The following is a 19,254-nucleotide window of genomic DNA, read 5'->3' as shown; positions in this document are numbered from 1 at the left end:
AATAACATAAGACAAAACTGTACCAAGAGATCCGAAAGAGAATTCATTCATTTTCTAGTATAAGCCAAATGCAGTTCATTTTGCCTCTTCCCTAGTAAAAAGACTAACATGTCCCCAGTTGTATTTTAGTAATGTGTCACAGAAGTTTGGCTCAAATTTTAATTTTTTTTTTTGTCTTTGTAACTTTGAGAAAGATAGGATGTTTCCTTTATTAACTAGGGCTTGTACCTTATTTTAAGCTATTGCCAGTTTAAAAAAGCCCTTGCCAGTTTGAAAAAACAACAACAGGTCTTTTAAATTAAAACATCCAATTAAATCCTCTTTATCTAAACCTTCCATCCCTCCATCAATCCACCAAAATCAAGGAGAGAGATACATACCACGGTGTGTTAGTTATATCATAGAGTGCCTTCATTTGAGAAAGATGGAAAGTAGCCTATCACAATACCCTGAGGGTGTTGAAATATATCTGTGATTCATCTGACCTTTTTCTTCAGACCGAGTGACAGTTGTGTAAAATCCCTTACACTTTGGGGAAAGAATTTATCACATTTTTCACCATCCTTGAAAGAGCTTAAACTGCCCTAGGCACCTTTAAAAGCCCTTCAGATTCTCTCTTTTTTATTCATCTACTCCTCCATTTAAAAAACATTTACTGAATATCTGCATGAAAGGTAACCAATTGTGTTCTGGAGAGGTTCATTTGTTTGGCATGGCAGGAATTTACATACCAAAGAAAATTGCAACCGATATTCCACTTCTGAGGGGAAAAAACACAAATGCTAAGGTTAAGAGGAATGGTGAATGTAAACTGGAAAAAGGAAGTTTGATTTGATTATTCCAGTGTTAATAGTACCAGCCTGAGCACAGTGAAATCTAAGATAATCTTTCCCCAAGATAGTGATTGAAGGGGCCATTTATCTAATCTTTATTTTGTTTTTATCAAGATTTTTAAACTGCAGAGGACAATTTGGATATCTTATTTTCCTAGCGGTTGAGCAGAGCATTACTAAAACCCCACATGCTGAAACAGTCAGTCCCTGAACTTGAGGAGCACACATTACTAAGTTTGAAATACTTGTGCATAATCCACGGACATTGCTTATGAAACTAGTAGGCCTTACAAAACCTAAAAAGTTAGCACCAGGTGGCCCTAGATAGGGTCCCACCCTGCCTAGATAGGGTCCCACCCTGCCTCGATAGTGTTCCACCCTGATAGGGTCCCACCCTGCCAATTCCGGGAAACAACCTCATGAGGTCCCACCCTGCCAATTCCAGGGGTCTCACCCTGCCTCGAAGTTCCCGGAATTATCAACTCCAGGAAAGAACCTCATAAGGTCCTGCTCTAACCAATTAAACCAAGACCCCTTGCTCAGGCTATAGCTAGACCCAATCATTTTACGCCTTAAGCTTTGTTTGAATTTCGCGCCATAAGCTGTGTTTGAACTTGTGTTAGCCTATATAAACAGCCTGTAACAAGCAGTCGGGGTCCCAGGACCAACTTAGAGCTTGGGACCCTAGCGCGCTAGTAATAAATAACTCTCTGCTGTGAACTTCGTGTCGGTGATCCTTCGCGACGACCCCTGCCCAGGAGGGAATCGAGAGTTCGGTTCCAACACTTGTAGGGAAGAGGTGGCAGATGGGGGTTGTAGGTAAGGATGTGGGGGTCATGAATTATGCCCTGACGTGAGTTAGGATATCAACAGGCCTTTGAGGAGTTAATGGTCAGATGGACCACTCCTTCCATTCTCTATACTTTGTCATCCTGTGCCCTAGAAGTACACAATCTCTATTCAAGGTCTATTTCTGAAATTGTTTAGGTCTTGGGCCAGATCTCTCCAAACCTCAGATTAGAAGCTAATTGTGTTCCTTGCCCCGCAATCAGTAGCCACACACATTTAACAAGCTTTGTGACAATCGTGAGGAAAGAGGACGGCCACCCATCTTTGTAGCCGTGCTTTTCTGTTACATATATTTGGAACTTACTAGGAAAGAACAAGCAAGTTCCATGCTCCACAGTCTATGCAATCGGGACCAAATATGTCTTAATAGTCAAAATCCATCATCCTGAGTCTCATTAGTTTGTCATATGGGTTTAGACAAATCTCTTGGGATTATGAATGTTGCCCTCTTCAAAACAGAGTGTACCTTTTGTGAGAATAGACAAGATTTGCAATAAGGAATATGGGAAACATTCGATATTTTTTAATTTTTAATTATTCAAGTCACAGTATTTTGGAATCAACTTCTTATATCAGCATTCCTCTGCCTTTACTATCAAAGAGGTTAATTCCAGATGACTCACAAAATGTATATGCAATTGAGCAAGAGAGTTTGAATCTGGAAAGAAGTATTACACAAACACAGTCTCCTGTATCACCTGAGTGAAGCTTTTGTTAATACAATTAGCTACCTACGGGACCCATACAAAGCTTAAGCACTTGTAACAGCTGATTGTGGTGAGAGGAACATGATTAGCTTCTGGTTTGAAGTTTGGAGACATCTGGACTGAGATTAAAAGAATTTCCTAAGACCACAAATAGAGATTGGTTACTTTTACTATACATGTTGTCACAATATTCTCTAGGGACTATCCACTTTGTTCTTGTTTTACTGGAATGGGGGTCATCCAATTTTTCCTCATGATGAATCTGTTTAGGTTTGGGAAATTTTGTTAAAAGACTTTCTTGTAATGAATATTTTGGGCAAAACATTGAGCAGTAACTTCTTTTTAATCTTTATTAAGATGAAAGAGTTAGTGTAGTTCTCCTTAGGCAACCTGCTTCCTACAAGGTAGGGAGAGTCAAGCACATTAAATGTGGGTCTGGAGTGTGATTATATGAGGAAGAGGGATTACTTAAACAGGCCAACATCTACTTAATTAGAATAATAGGTCTATTCCCTCGGTGTTGCCTAGTTGTAGATTACTATTGAACTGGTTAAGCAATTTTTAGTACTGCTTATACCAGACTCAAAGCAGCTGTGGAAAATGTAAATGGCTTTCAATTCTGACTGCTGCTTACATAAGCAGACTGTCACGTACATTGGAGTTCATACCCTGGGTACTTTATTCCTAGAGGGGCAAGTCAAAGACTACATGCAGTTTTATTTTTAGAAGCACAGCTGTGTGTGTGTGTGTGTGTGTGTGTGTGTGTGTGTGTGTTCTACTCTGAATTCCCAAAAGGAAGATACCACTTCAGACAGTAATTTCAGTGAAATAAATGTCTAGTCCATTAATTTGACATTTGCCATGAATGCTGGATCAAACTTACTCCTGTTAGCCTTCACTTCAGTATCCCCTAAGTTAGGCAGTAATCATTTGTCTTACCTTTCATTCACTAGGAAATGTGTGGCTTAATTTTATTTTTCTCCCTAGCAATTGTTTGAAATTAAAAAGTGAAATGTAGAAAAATTATTACAAATCAACCAATAGAAACTAAGAAACATTTCCAAGCTGTGTTATTTTTAAGGTAAATGAGGGAAACCTCTAAGAGCAAAGCACTTCCATGTATAAAATTAGGTCAAAGTTTTAAAAAATAGAAAGAGAAGATGTACCTTAAAAGAACAGATAAATTGTAGATATCAAATATATTTCTATTCTCATGCAGAGGTTACAGATGACTATCCTTTGGGATTGAACCTAAATATGTACCTGTTTCTTGCTTTATTGGTTTTTAAACCTCACTTGCAAATTACAAAGTCAAAAGGAAAAATGTGAATATGTCAGGAGTTGTTGCCTAGCTAACGGAAATGTGAAAGGGGATTCTGCACCAGAGAAAACTGATTGGCAGTAATTGATGATGCAAATCCCATGGTGAATTTTTAAGACTGTAGAGCTGATGGAAACTTTGATTTGAAAATGAAAAACTTGAGGCTCAAAATGATAAATGGACTCATTTAGGATCGAGCATATTGTGCTTTACCTTAATTAAATACTGGTGGATTTAAAAAATTTCTAATACATTTTTTTTAGAATTGTACAGGTCCTTCATTTCTACATTGAACATCTACTATGTACCAGACTCTGTTGTAGGGGAGAAAAGATTTCTTTCCTCACCTATCACAAAGTTCATGGCTGATATTCCTATAACAAAAGAGAGATTAGCAGGAGAAAATAATATACAGTTATTTAATAAAAGTTTTCTGTGGCATAAACCTTCAGAAATGAAGACTCTAAAACTCAGAGAAAAGTGTATTTTTTTTGAATTGCCATGCAGAAATATGACTGGAGGACAAAAGGTATGATCTGATGGTAATAAATTGGAGGGAATTTAGCAAGGCCTGTTTGTTCAGCTTCTTCTTGGTCTGTGTGACATTCCTTTTCTCTGAGTATAGGGCAGAATACCTGTCATTAGAGAGCCTTCAGAGGAGGAGAAAGGGAGGGTAATTCAGAGACGTGATCTTCTTAGATTTTATGGCCTGATTCAGGGTAGAAGGAGAGAGGGGGAATTATAATTCTATGGCCTGTTTCAGGGGAGAAAGGGGCAATAGAAATTTCAGTTTCTGGCCTGGCGCGGCGGCTCAAGCCTGTAATCCCAGCACTTTGGGAGGCCGAGACGGGCGGATCACGAGGTCAGGAGATCAAGACCATCCTGGCTAACCTGGTGAAACCCCGTCTCTACTAAAAAATACAAAAATCTAGCCGGGCGAGGTGGCGGACGCCTGTAGTCCCAGCTACTCGGGAGGCTGAGGCAGGAGAATGGCGTAAACCCAGGAGGCGGAGCTTGCAGTGAGCTGAGATCCGGCCACTGCTTCTGCTGTTTTCTTCATTTCCTTGACTTTAAGATACTCAGTGATAGGGTCAGGCTTTGTGTCCCCACCCAAATCTAATCTTGAATTGTAATCCCCAGCTGTTGAGGGAAGAATTTAGAGGGAGGGAATTGGGTCATGGGGGTGGTTTTCACTATGCCGTTCTCGTGATGCTGAGTGAGTTCTCATGAGATGTGATAGTTTCCTAAGTGGTTAACAGTTCCTCCTACACAAGCATTTCTCTCTCCTGCCACCATGTGAAGAAGGTACTTTCTGCCTGCTTCCCCTTCTGTCATGATTATAAGTTTCCTGAGGCCTCCCTCACAGCAGTTTGACTAAGAGTCCATTAAACCTCTTTCCTCTCTACAGATTGCCCAGTTCTGGGTATTTCTTTATAGCAGTGTGAACATGGTCTAATACATTCAGTATGCCAATGTGTCATATTTTAAGGTAGCATTTCATGTGCCCCTCATTGTTTTAGATGCAAAAAAGAATTGCAAGTAGTCTTTCTCTCAATGATCTATCACCAATGACTGTTGATCTCAGAATCCTATTAAATTCCATTTTTTAGCTTTGAAGATTAAATGAGTTAACTTATATAAAATCCTTACATGATGTCAAACACATTGGAGATACAAATAGATGATATTTCTCATTAGATAAATTGTTTATCAATAGTTACATAGAATTCTGATTTTGAATTCTATGAAGTGAATTGAACATGGGTACAAACACATATGTAAATATGTATAACACATATAAATTCCTATTAAAATAAGCTAATTTAATTTCTATTTTGTTTAATTCATTCTCTTGCAAAAATGAAGATTGTTCATTTGCATAACTAAAATGGTTATATTAATATTAAAATACAGTGATTCCAAGAATGCCGCACGCAAACTGAATAAGTATGTCTCTGGACATTTCTTGGCTTCCCATGTTTGAACAAAGTTCCTGCAGATGTTCAAAGAAGACATGACAGTTCATTATTAAAATTCCAATAGACATATGGCAAAGAGGATGATTATGAAACTTCAAAGTTAATAGATAAATTTTTCAGTGTATCTAAGGCAATCAGAAAGATGAAAAACTACATATTGAACTAGCAACTGTATTCTCAAAACAAGAAGATTTATGTGACCAGTAACAAATGATCACAAATGTGAAGAAGCCCTACTGCCTTCCTCCATACCTGATTGCAAATGTATGGAAAAATCCAATGAAGGAGAAGTCTCTCAAGTTATGAATGAGATCACTATGGCGAAGGGGAATGTTGGTAAATATCAGAGTCCAGTCAGTTAAAAAGCAAGTTACTAAGAACAACAAGGATAAAATCCTATCCCTTTCGTGATTTCTTGATTTTACATATTTGCAGAATAATAACAGTGGAATACATACAGTATCAAGCATAGTTCTAAATGCTTTATGTGTAGTAATTAATTTAATCCTCACAACAATCTGTAGGATTGATACTATTACAATTAACCTCAATTTATAGATAGGTAAACAGAGACACAAAGCAGTCAATATTCTTGCCTAAGCTCACACAACTAGTAAGTGATAAAACTAGGGTTTTGTGCGTGGTGTCTTCACTACTACATGATACTACTTCTATGCTTGACGGCATAGATACAAAATCTACCTATCATCTAGGTCAGAAATTTCACAAAGAAGCACTATTGGCCAGAAGGGAGATTAGCTACAAAAATGCAGGGAAATGTAATACCACATGTCACTACTAAATAAACATCTCAGAATAGATACAAAATCTACCTATCATCTAGGTCAGAAATTTCACAAAGAAGCACTATTGGCCAGAAGGGAGATTAGCTACAAAAATGCAGGGAAATGTAATACCACATGTCACTACTAAATAAACATCTCAGAAAGAACACCCTTCTTCAAGCACTAATGTTAATGATTTAGTACTATTTGAAGACAAGTATGTAGACAGCACACTGATGTGTTTTAAAGGTATTAATCATTTTGTAGCTGCCATCATCATCATCAGAGAATGCCCAGCAATTTATGACAGCACATTTAATTAAAAGCGGGCACTTCAGGAACCAATGAATTTAGGTGGCAATCTGTGCATTAGAGCCCCCCCCAGCCCGCCGCCCAAGCATATTACTGTAACAATGTTATGGTTCTCAGGGGAAAAAGATTTTATCCTCCTGTGAGAATAAAATGAAGAAGGAAAAGCAACAATCAGCTCTTTCTGATGGGAAAAGTAAGGCTTTCTTGCCAGCCTGTTCAGCTCCTGTCTTCAAGTAACAACCTCAAACAGCTAATGAATTCTGGTTTCTCTAAGAGAGTGGTGTACAGCATCCACATACAGCCTGTCATTGCAGGGCAGGTCCTGTAGCTTATAGTGCCTGGAGAATGCACAGGGGCCATAATCCATCAGGAAGAGAGCTGGTAAATTGCATGAACTTTGCCATTTGTCTACTAATGTGCAAAGAGAGCTTTATATCAATCCTAAAGCAACAGACTCTTCTCAGAGCACTATAAATATCCAGGATGGCAAAACAGGTTACCTAGGGGATGGCTATTTGCATCATAAAAGATTCCTCCTTTTCAAAAAGATTCCCTTCCAGATGTCTTAAAACAGAGCTCTCTTAAGTGTCCTTAAATGTGATTTATAAAATTATACTTACACAAGGTTTTAGAAAGGGAAAGAACAACTAATGTTTACTAAGTGCCGTGTTTCCCGCCACTTATTATCTTCTTTAATCTTCATAGCCACGAATGAAACAAGAGCAAGACAAACAAACTTGCACAAAAATGTGATAGGAAATCCGATGGGTAAAAATGTCGAATTCCATCTTTGCCATGGAAAGCACTGAACTGGTACCCCAGAACCTGCCTTGCTCCAGAACCTGGCTTGCTCTCCCAGGGCTGCTACTAAACTGGGCAAGACCCAGGAACCCTCTCAGAGCTCAATCAGGTATCCATGTATAAAACGAAGGCTGATGAACAAGAACTTTAAAATCCCTTTCTGTAGAAACAATCCATGGTTCCTGATCTATAGTAGTTCAGTCCAATGTCAGTAGTGATGACAAATGCTTTTAAGAGAAAATTAAAGTAGGAACGGGCTTTTCTGCTTTACAGCTTTTTTTTTAAATGATTAAAGAGATAACCACGGCTTTCATCAGATTCAATTAGTAGTTCTCCCATAAGCCTAGGAAATAAAAAAAAAGAACAGAGCACAATTAACCTTAATCTATTGATTTCATTTTATTTTAACATAAGTCTCTATTTACGGGAGGAAACCAATTAAAACTACCAAAAGGTGTTCATGTATGAACTGGTGGCAGAAGAACAGCTGTATGTAATCATAGATATAACAGGAAACAATAAGAATGAAGGAAAAGTGCAGCCTTTTTAGTCAACGTAATCTATGTTTTACATATTGGCTTGTTATGAGTCATTATACAATCTCAAAGTCAAGAAAAGGATTACGTGCACTGTTTTGACATTGACTCATCTTGTTCGTAGTTTGATGAAGACCTAGCTGATGGATGCCATTGTTAATCTCATTTTCTTCCTTTAGTATCTATATTATTAATAGCTATGTCAATGCTGATGATAATATAAGACAGAACAAAAAACTCTCAATTTTAATAGTTTAAGTCAAGTAAGAAACGCAGTTAAGTGGTTAGAATACCAACTTGGGAGTCACCTACTTTGACTTCTCCATTACTCACCTATTCTAAGATGACATGTCACATTTCAATGTGTCCATTTACCCATTTATAAGACACTAGACTCTAAGTGGTTTTTTAAGACCTTTTTTGAAAGGTTCTGGGACACTGTGCAGTGATAACATCTTAAACACCCCTCTTTCTTCATTTTTAACTCTAGTTCTTCCTTTTTAAGCTGACCTTAAATCTCACGTTCTTCATGGGACTTGTACCATTAAACTACGAACCACAGTTATGTACTTAGAGTTAACACCGATTATTGATCATTTACTTTGTCCCAGTCTTCCAGCTAATAGTATAAAATACATTGTCACTTTTTATTCTCACCTGATAATTAAGTCACAAATAGTTTTCTCATTTTATAGGAGAAGAAACAAGGGCTTAAAGAGTTCAAGGAACTTGTCCAAGATGGGATTTTTTTTTTTTTTTCTTTGAAACAGAGTCTTGTTCTGTCACCCCAGGCTGGAGTGCAGTGGCAGGATCTCGGCTCACTTCAAGCTCTGCTTCCCAGGTTCATGCCATTCTCCTGCCTCAGCCTCCTGAGTAGCTGGGATTACAGGTGCCCACCCCCACACCCGGCTAATTTTTTGTAGTTTTAATAGAGACAGGGTTTCACCATATTGGCCAGACTGGTCTCAAACTCCTGACTTTGTGATCTGCCCACCTCCACCTCCCAAGGTGCTGGGATTACAGGCGAGAGCCACTGTGCCCCACCCAAGATGGGATTTTTATAAAGTTTGTTTGACTTCCTCCCCTGAATTTTGTGCTTCTAATTACTGTATTGCATTATTTTGAGGAATTCCTTCTGGGGATTCTTATAGAAGTTAGGCTTGATACTTATAAACCAGATTTTAATCACAGTTACTTGTGTTACTCTCTAGATATTTTGAATATATATTTTCTTGCTGAAGTGGACATCTGTCTTTCATTGATCTGAAAATCAATGTGTAGAAGAAAGAATAAGAAGAGGAAGAGCAGAGAAAAGAGAAGTAGAAGAAAAAAGGAAGGAAGGAAGGAAGGAAGGAAGGAAGGAAGGAAGGAAGGAAGGAAGGAAGGAAAGAAAGAAGGAAAGAAACACTTTTTTTTTTTTTTTTCTTTTGTTTGATTTTTTTTTTTTTCTTTTATAATTCAAATTTTTTTTTTTTATTTTTTTTTTTTTTTTTTTTTTTTTTTTTGAGACTGAGTCTCGCTCTGTCACCTAGGCTGGAGTGCTGTGGCCAGATCTCAACTCACTGCAAGCTCTGCCTCCCGGGTTCACGCCATTCTCCTGCCTCAGCCTCCCGGGTAGCTGGGACTACAGGCGCCGCCACATCGCCTGGCTAGTTTTTTGTAGTTTTTAGTAGAGACGGGGTTTCACCGTGTTAGCCAGGATGGTCTCGATCTCCTGACCTCGTGATCCGCCCGTCTCAGCCTCCCAAAGTGCTGGGATTACAGGCTTGAGCCACCGCGCCCGGCAAGAAACACATTTTCTAACTTCTCTTGCTACTAGCATAAGGTATGTTGTTTAGGTCACATGTATCACAGACGCTAACTTAAGACACTGATATAAAACCTAACATAGGGAAACAGCAAGGTGTGTGTATCTATTTTTAAGGTCACAGACTTCAGTGGAGAGAGTGTGGTTCTGGAGCCAGCCATTGTGGTAGTAGCTTCTGGATTTGGCCACTTCCTGACTGTGATAGAAGCAGCAGCAATCTTTGGTGGCTGGTTTATAGTGTGCCTTCTCGGCATGATTCCTGCAAGCTTAGAGTATGTGTTTTCAGTTCCCAATAATTCTGGGCTTTCTATAACCTGCAGTATATTCCTTTCTGCTTAAATTAACTAGCATTAATTTGTTTATCTGAAAATAACCGTGATCAATATCTTGTCACATTAATTTTAGTTCCTGTATCAGTTATTTATTGTTGTGCAACAAATTACTCCCACATTTAATGGCTTAAAAAATACACATTTATTACCTCAGAGTTTCTGTGGGTTAAGAATATGGGCCTGACTTAGATGGGTTCTCTGTTCCATGGTCACTCACAGGATTGTAATCAATTGTTGGCCCAAAGGTCTAAGGTTTCATCTGATGGTTCAGCTAGGGAAAGGATTCTCCTTTAATTTTACTCAGTGATTGTTAGCAGCATTCAATTTCCTGAAGGCTATTGGGCTGGAGGCCTTACTTCATTGCTGGCTATAGACTGAATGCCTTTCCTAGTTCGTTGTCATGTGGGTCTCTTCCACGTGGAGTGGAATCTGGCTTCATCATAGTGTGCAAAACAAGAAGGCAACAGAGGCAGTCTGTTAGCAAGTCTTTTGTACCCTAATCACAGAAATGACTTCCTGTCACCTTTGCCCTTCTCTATTGGAATCAAGTAACATGCAAGGATGAAGATTACACAAGGACATAAATACCAAAAGGCAGATGTTACGGTTAATTTGTTTTATGTGTCAACATGGCTAGGCCACAGTACCCAGATATTTAGTGAAACACCAGTCTAGATGTTGCTTTCTCTCTCTCTCTCTACACACACACACACACACATACACACCATGCACACCCTATTAGTTCTGTTTCTCTAGAGAACCCTGATTAATACAGTGGGGTTCACTGAGGTCCTCTAAAAATTTTGCCTTCTGCAGTAGCAAAAGGAAAGTCATAGCGTTTAATGTTGGACAACCCTCCACTCCACAAAAAAATCTTAAATGTATTTATGGAGCCATTTTAGTACAGCAAGGGGCTTTAAAAAACATCTGGTCTAACTCTGTTAGTTTTTAGAGGTAAAAACTGGGATCTGGATTGGGTAATGACTTAATCACGTTCCATTTAGAAACCAAGCCAGAAGGAGAACTCAGTTTTCTATTTTAACGCTCTTACTATTGTCTGATAAGTTATCCCAAGCTGAAAGTGGAGAATTATACCTGGTGGCCTAGTACTGATTGTAGCAAAAGAAAATCTTCATGGACAAATGGAGCAGGGTAGTTCTACCCTTCAGTTGTTCTTCCCATAATGGGCAATGGCTTTCTGTTGGTGTCCTCTATCCTTCAGCCCAGACTCCCTAATGATCAATAGCATGCATATCCAAGTCAGCTATCTGAGGTCATGGATGCTGCCATTGGCTATGAAATAGAACAAAACTAACTAGCCATGAGGGGATTAACCCCTGACCTTGGCCTCATTAGTGCTGAGCTCTAACCAACTGTTAGACACATATCATATTGTTTGTCTTTAAAACTATGCTTGAATCTGCTATATTACTTTTTCATTAACATCTAGTAGCTGGGAATAATTTAATCAATTTTTCCAGTGACTTTTATCAGTATAAAATGTTGATGAGTAAGTATATAAAAAATTAAACTTGTATTTTTAAAATATTTAATTTTATTATTATCATTATCCCTATTTAATAAATGGTGCTGGGAAAACTGGCTAACCATATGCAGAAAACTGAAACTGAACCCCTTCCTTACACCTTATACAAAAATTAACTCAAGATGGATTAAAGACTTAAATTTAAAAACCCAAAACAATTAAAAAAAAAACCCTAGAAGAAAACATAGGCAGTATCATTCAGGACATAGGCATGGGCAAAGATTTTATGATGAAATCACCAAAAGCAATTGCAACAAAAGCTAAAATTCACAAATGGGATCTAATTAAACTAAAGAGCTTCTGCACAACAAAAGAAACTATCATCAGAGTGAAAAGGCAATCTATAGAATGGGAGAAAATTTTGCAATCTACCTTGTGACAAAGGTCTGATATCCAGAATTTACAAGGAACTTAAACAAATTTCCAAGGAAAAAAAACAAAAAACAGCCCCATTAAAAAGTAGGCAAAGGATATGAACAGATACTTCTCAAAAGAAGATATTTATGCAGCCGACTAACATGAAGAAAAGCTCAACATCACTGATCATTAGAGAAATGCAAATCAAAACCACAATGAGATACCATCTCATGCCAGTCAGATAGTGATTATTAAAAAATCAAGAAACAACAGATGCTAGAGAGGATGTGGAGAAATAGGAACATTGTTACACTGTTAGTGGAAATGTGAGTTAGTTCATCTATTGTGAAAGACAGTGTGGTGATACATCAAGGATCTGGAACCAGAAATACCATTTGACCCAGAAATACCATTTGACTCACATATCCCATTACTGAGTATATACCCAAAGGAATATAAATCATTCTATTATAAAGATACATGCACACTTATGTTTATTGCAGCACTATTTACAATAGCAAAGACATGGAACCAACCTAAATGCCCATCAATGATAGACTGGAAAAGAAAATGTGGTACATATACACCATGAAATACTAGGCAGCCGTAAAAAGGAATGAGATCACGTCCTTTGCAGGGACATGGATGAAGCTGGAAGCCATTATCCTCAGCAAACTAACACAGGAACAGAAAACCAAACACCACATGTTCTCACTCTTAAGTGGGAGTTGAACAATGAGAACACATGGACACAGGGAGGGGAACAACACACATCAGGGCCTGTTAGGGGGCAGTGGCTAGGGGAGGGAGAGCATCAGGACAAATAGCTAATGCATGTGGGACTTAAAACCTAGATGACAGGTTGACAGGTGCAACAAAACACCAAGGCACATGTATACCTGTGTAACAACCCTGCACGTTCTGCATTTGTATCCCAGAACTTAAAGTGACAAAAATTTAAAAAAAAATTAAAAGGAAAAGAAAACCCTGAAATACGAATTAGTAGGTGAAAAAATACCACTACAACAGATGTTCTTGTTTACAGCTGTCTACATTTGGTGGGAAGTCTAAGGCTGAATTGTCAAACACTGCACTACACCTAGGTGTTTGAGGCGATTTGTAGAGATTAAAATCTTGGGTTTTCTAATGCACATCAACAATAAATCCTGTTGCTTCTTCTTGTCCAGTAAAAATCAATACTTTTAGATAAGAAGCATTGATTACAAATTATTTTAAGCAGTTATTTTAAAATAACATCCAAGATTAAGTGAGAGTTTGACTTAAAGTCATTTAATTAAGGATACTAAATTGAAAGATTGCTGTGCCCTGGTGTGGCAGTTTGCAGAAGCAAAGGTGGTGGTCATTAACATACACCATACCAGCTGCTTAAAGTGGGTTACAACACTTGATGCTCACTGTAAACCAGGAGACAGATTTTTGCGTTTTTATTATACTTTAAGTTCTAGTGTACATGTGCACAACGTGCAGGTTTGTTACATAGGTGGTATACATGTGCAATGTTGGTTTGCTGCACCCATCAACTCGTCAGCACCCATCAGTTCATCATTTATATCAGGTATAACTCCCCAATGCAATCCCTCCCCCCTCCCCACGAGATAAGCCCAATTTGTGATGTTCCCTGTCCCGTGTCCAAATGATCTCATTGTTCAATTCCCACCTATGAGTGAGAACATGCAGTGTTTGGTTTTCTGCAAGAGACAGAAATTTTTATCCATATTCTATTGCTCAGAAAACTTAGGGTGAGATAAGTTCAATCACATTCCCAAAGACACAGTTCCCAGTCTGGGAGCAGGAATAAAATGTAAGTCTATTCACCCATCTCAAGTTCTTTTCCCTATGTTCTCTAGATATCAGAATATCTTTAGCACATATATTATAAGGTTGGGTTATTTTTCCTACTAAGGATTCCTCTTCCTCACTCCTCATCTCCCAAAAAGACACTCTTCTAATCATCCCCGCTTGATCTCTCTCACTCTTGTGTACACGTGCATGCACGTAACCCCCCACCCCACTGCCACCACACATGTTAGGCTTGTGGGAGAGAAACCAAAAACCAGGACTACTATTTGGGATCCAGAACTCCAGCCTAGACTCCATCTGTCACTGCAGTCAAGTCACTAATCTCAGCTTCCTCATTGGTAAACTGATGCGTTTCCTATAATTTTATCTCTAAGTGTGTAACCGGCCGGGCACAGTGGCTCACGCTTGTAATCCCAGCACTTTAGGAGGCCGAGGCGGGCGGATCACGAGGCCACGAGATAAGGAGATTGAGACCATCCTGGCCAACATGGTAAAACCCTGTCTCTATTAAAATACAAAAAATTAGCAGGGCATGGTGGTGCACACCTGTAGTACCAACTACTGGGGAGGACAAGGCGTGGGGTGGGGCTGGGGCGGGGGAATCGCTTGAACCCGGGAGGCGGAGCTTGCAGTGAGCCGAGATCGCGCCACTGCACTCCAGCCTGGGCGACAGAGCGAGACTCTGTCTCAAACAAACAAGCAAAAAGTGTATAACTGTTTATTATCAAGTATTGTTATACTTTAACATCTATGCTCTTTCGAAAAGTATATAACTAATTGTCTATCATCAAACATTTTTATACTTTAACATCTGTACTTCCCTAAGTGAAGTGGAGAATTGATATTTTCTGGTTACTTTTATGCCTCTGCACCATCAGCAATTTCAAGCCTTCAGTACTACCTTGTCCAATATGGCAGCCATCCATAGTCTCAAGTGGCTATTGAGTACTTAATATGTGGCTGATACAACTTAGAAAGTGAATTTTAATTTAATTTAATTTTAATTTAAAACCAAAGGTGAGATTTTTTCGCTGGGACTGATTGCACTTTAACCACTGAAGTTTCAGCATCTGAACTGAAATGTGCTCTTAACTGTAAAATACACATCAGATTTCAAAGTGTTAGTTTAGAAACAAGGATACAAAAATCTCATTAATTTTGTATTAATTACATGTTGAAATGATAATACTTTAGATATATTGGCTTAATTCAATATATTATTAAAATTAATTTAACCTGTCTCTCTTTTTAAAACATTTTATTTTGACAACCAGCATAACTAAAATGTGTGAGTCACATTATATTTCCAATGGACAGGGCTGCTGTAATTGTAATAGCTCCAAGACAGGGTTTGGGTATCTGTTTGTCTTCAGGTAATCCTTAAACTCAGCTGCTATTGAGAATGTCATCTGCCTGAAGATGCAGCAGCGATTTTGTGTATCAACTCCTTTGTTTGTGATTTATTCTCTAAAATAATGTGATTCAATAATCTTGCTTTCTTCGGTCATCTGTCTGTATCTTAACTGAAAAAAAAAAAAAAGGTCTTAATTTATTAACAGTTTACAGGACCCAAGTATTGTAGAGGGATTGTTATATCCAACTCATTTTAAATGTTATCATAAAACTGTGCCTGGGACCAGCTTAACACAAATTATATTCTCTAGAGACAAAGGAGAGTCACCTTCTGAAAGCCAGCCACCCTTCACATATATTGCAAAGGAGTTCTAGTGGTGAGACGGCACTGTTTTTGAGTGTGTGTGTTTTGGTTAGAGTGTAGTGACACCACTTATAATAAGGGTTAAAGACCCTGAGAGGGGAGAGTGGTGGACATAGTAGAATTCCCCTTAACATTCCCCCATGTACCTTCTGGTGTGTCTTTCTCTATGCAAAAACCAGAAGGCTAAAGACCACATTATATACATTCTCGCAAAGCTTGGATAGCAGATATGATTTAGACTTGGCAGATGATATGCATCCATGTGAAATTTGGAAAGTGGCATGTGAAAGCGGAGGTCACCTCCAGTAGCCATGTTAAAGGAAATGAGCAAAATTTCCTTTTTATCTAAAATATATCAAATGCTATCACTTCATCAAAACGTTACAAAATTATTAATAACCTATATTTTAGTCATTTTTTATATGAAGTCTTTAGAACACGTTATATATTTTACGCCTGTCGTCCATCTGCATTTGGACTAGCCACTTTTCAAGTACTCAGTTGCCACCTGCAGTTGTACCGTGTAGCTCTAGGGCAGGGGTTAGCAAACTTTTTCTGTGAAAAGTCAGATAGAAATATTTTAGGTTTGGCTGGGCGCGGTGGCTCAAGCCTGTAATCCCAGGCACTTTGGGAGGCCGAGATGGGCGGATCACGAGGTCAGGAGATCGAAACCATCCTGGCTAACACAGTGAAACCCCGTCTCTACTAAAAAAATACAAAAAACTAGCCGGACGAGCTGGCGGGCGCTTGTATTCCCAGCTACTCGGGAGGCTGAGGCAGGAGAATGGCGTGAACCCGGGAGGCGGAGCTTGTAGTGAGCCGAGATCCGGCCACTGCACTCCAGCCTGGGCGACAGAGCGAGACTCCGCCTCAGAAAAAAAAAAAAAAAGAAATATTTTAGATTTGTGAGACACAGTTTCTATTGCATTCTATTGTCTCCTTTATTTTTGTTTCTGTTTTTAAAGATATTTTTAAAAATATAAAAGCCATTTTTAGTTCTTGCATGATACAATTACAGGCTGCCTCAGGCTGTGATTTTCAGTCCCTGCTCTAGAGTATGAAAATCAGCCCTTCTGAGGGTTCTCTAACTTCTATGCTAAATCCTGCCTGCTTCTAGTAGCAAGAGTCGATTCTGTTTTCTACAATTGAATTTGGCAAATTTATACAGAACATTACTCACCTTGTTCTACAGTGTAAGGAAACGGAGACTGCAAGACTTTAGGCAACTTTCCAAGGTCATATAGCTTCTAAGCGACAGAACTAGAAAGAGAATCCATAACTGCTCAACTCCAAAGCTGACAATTTCATCCGCTGCATCATTGGCTCTCCATTATTATTAAGACTTTCTTTAGCTTGAGTAATGAACCTTCACTGATTCATTTATTTAGCTTACAAATATTTATTGAATGACAACTATGCACAAGATATGAATAATAGGAGCATTGCTTTTGACCCACATTTAAGCACATTTTTTAAAAGGCTCAAGTTTTCTATCAATTTATGAGATACAAAATGAAGTGGAAAACTGACAATTATCTGCTTACTTCAATCAATACAGACAGCAAGTCAGATAATTCAGACTTGATCCAGTTAACCCCAAATTGGCAGAGATACAAACATTTTATGTTCTCTGTCTTAATCTGTTTTGTGTTGCTATAACAGAATACCTGAGATTGGGTAATTTATAGCAAACAGGAATTTACTGGCTCACAGTTCTGGAAGCTGAGAAGTCCAAAACAGAGGGGCCACATCTCGTGGGGACCTTCTTACTGTGTCATTCCATGGCAGAAAGCAAAAGGGCAAGCAAGAGAGGGCAAAACAAAGAGAACAAGAGAGGGCCAAACTTGGCTTTTATGACAAACCTGCTCTCGATAATAAACTTACTCTGACGATAACGACATTCATCCATTTGTAGGTTAGAGCTCTCATGATCTATTAATTGCTTCTTAAAGACCCCACCTGTCAGTATGATTGCACTGGGGGTTTAAATTCCAACGCATGAACTTTTTACACTTGATCTTAGCCAAAAGGCCGAGAAGCGATCCAACACATGAACTTTTTAAGAGAAACATTCGAACCGTAGCATTCTCACTTTTTCTAATTCAAATACTTATTTAGCTTCAGACATAAGGAGGAACTAAAATAGATACAGAATCAAGCAGTTACAGGCTACATTTAAAATAACGTTATGGATTGATCAGTCCTTTGGCTAATATGTTAGCTTATTTTTTTCAGCACATTTACTTAGCCTCATGCTTGTTCACTCCTGCAAGTTTTTGGCAGTTGTCCTCCAACACTTATGCCTTTCCTAATATACTGCAAGTGGGTCACTTATTATTTCTCTTTTAAACATTTAATAATGTCCCGTATCTTAAATTGGTTTCTCTTTGGACAAGCCATCCATTATCAATCCTTCCTAAAATTGCAATTAAAATACAAACTAGATATTTATGATGATGTATGATATTCTTCATTTAAAACTCCCAAATAAACCTCTTTCTGTTCAATGCCTCTACTACCCATAATTATACATATGAGCTACACTGGATCATCTCCTTTGAGAATATTGATGATCTTATGTTCATCTATGGAACTCCCACTATGTTCAAAGTAGTGGTATCCAAAGGATAAAATTCCTAGTACGTAAGAATAAATAATATATTTTATAAGGGAAACCAAGGATTCTTCTCTCATTTTGATTTTCCTTTTCAATTCATGTGGCAACTGACATTATTTTTATTATGGGCTACAGTTTCCTCCATAGCAAATAGATGTATTGTCAGGTTGGTTCTAGAGATTTGGGGAGTACCTCTCTTCTCTGGAAAGGTTACAAATACCCGGATTGAAGACTGGGAGCTTGAGCCAGAACTCCATTAGCTTTAGGGTGATTTCAGTGTATTTCTGAAGAATGAGTCCAAATGGAATAATATTTGTTTCTGGTACTGTTAAGTCAGGTCTGAAACTTTTTTTTCTTACATCAAGATGGGGGAAGGAAGTGCCAATACCAGGAGAAAAAGAAAAAAAAATCTATTCCTCACAGGCTGAGAAAGAAATTTAGGAAAGCTCCAAACCATTAACTGGAGATACTAAGAAAACAGGTACCTAAAATATTTTGATTTAATTATTTATTTATTTATTTATTTATTTTTGAGACGGAGTCTCGCTCTGTCGCCCAGGCTGGAGTGCAGTGGCTGGATCTCAGCTCACGGCAAGCTCCACCTCCCGGGTTTACACCATTCTCCTGCCTCAGCCTCCCGAGTAGCTGGGACTACAGGCACCAGCCACCTCGCCCGGCTAGCTTTTTGTATTTTTTAGTAGAGACGGGGTTTCACCGTGTTAGCCAGGATGGTCTCGAACTCCTGACCTCGTGATCCGCCCGTCTCGGCCTCCCAAAGTGCTGGGATTACAGGCTTGAGCCACCGCGCCCGGCCTGATTTAATTATTTTAAAAAATGACTTTATTCATCTAAGTTGTGAAATAATTTTCATTAGGAATATAATAAGTGTTAATAATAATTTGATGGGAATGGTATAATTCAACAACTAAAAGGT

General features: G+C 38.5%; 1 protein-coding gene across 1 annotated transcript in view; it reads right to left on the bottom strand.

The window, feature by feature from the left end:
* Positions 1 to 19,254, bottom strand: part of LOC105519896 (putative uncharacterized protein ENSP00000383407) — a 58,166-nt gene that overhangs the window by 23,133 nt on the left and 15,779 nt on the right. The window lies entirely within an intron of this gene.

This window comes from Colobus angolensis, unplaced genomic scaffold (genome assembly GCF_000951035.1).
Source record: "Colobus angolensis palliatus isolate OR3802 unplaced genomic scaffold, Cang.pa_1.0 Scaffold360, whole genome shotgun sequence".
Classification (NCBI taxonomy): domain Eukaryota; kingdom Metazoa; phylum Chordata; class Mammalia; order Primates; family Cercopithecidae; genus Colobus; species Colobus angolensis.
Note: the sequence above shows the minus strand (reverse complement) of the source record. Positions and strands in the feature narration are given on the sequence as shown.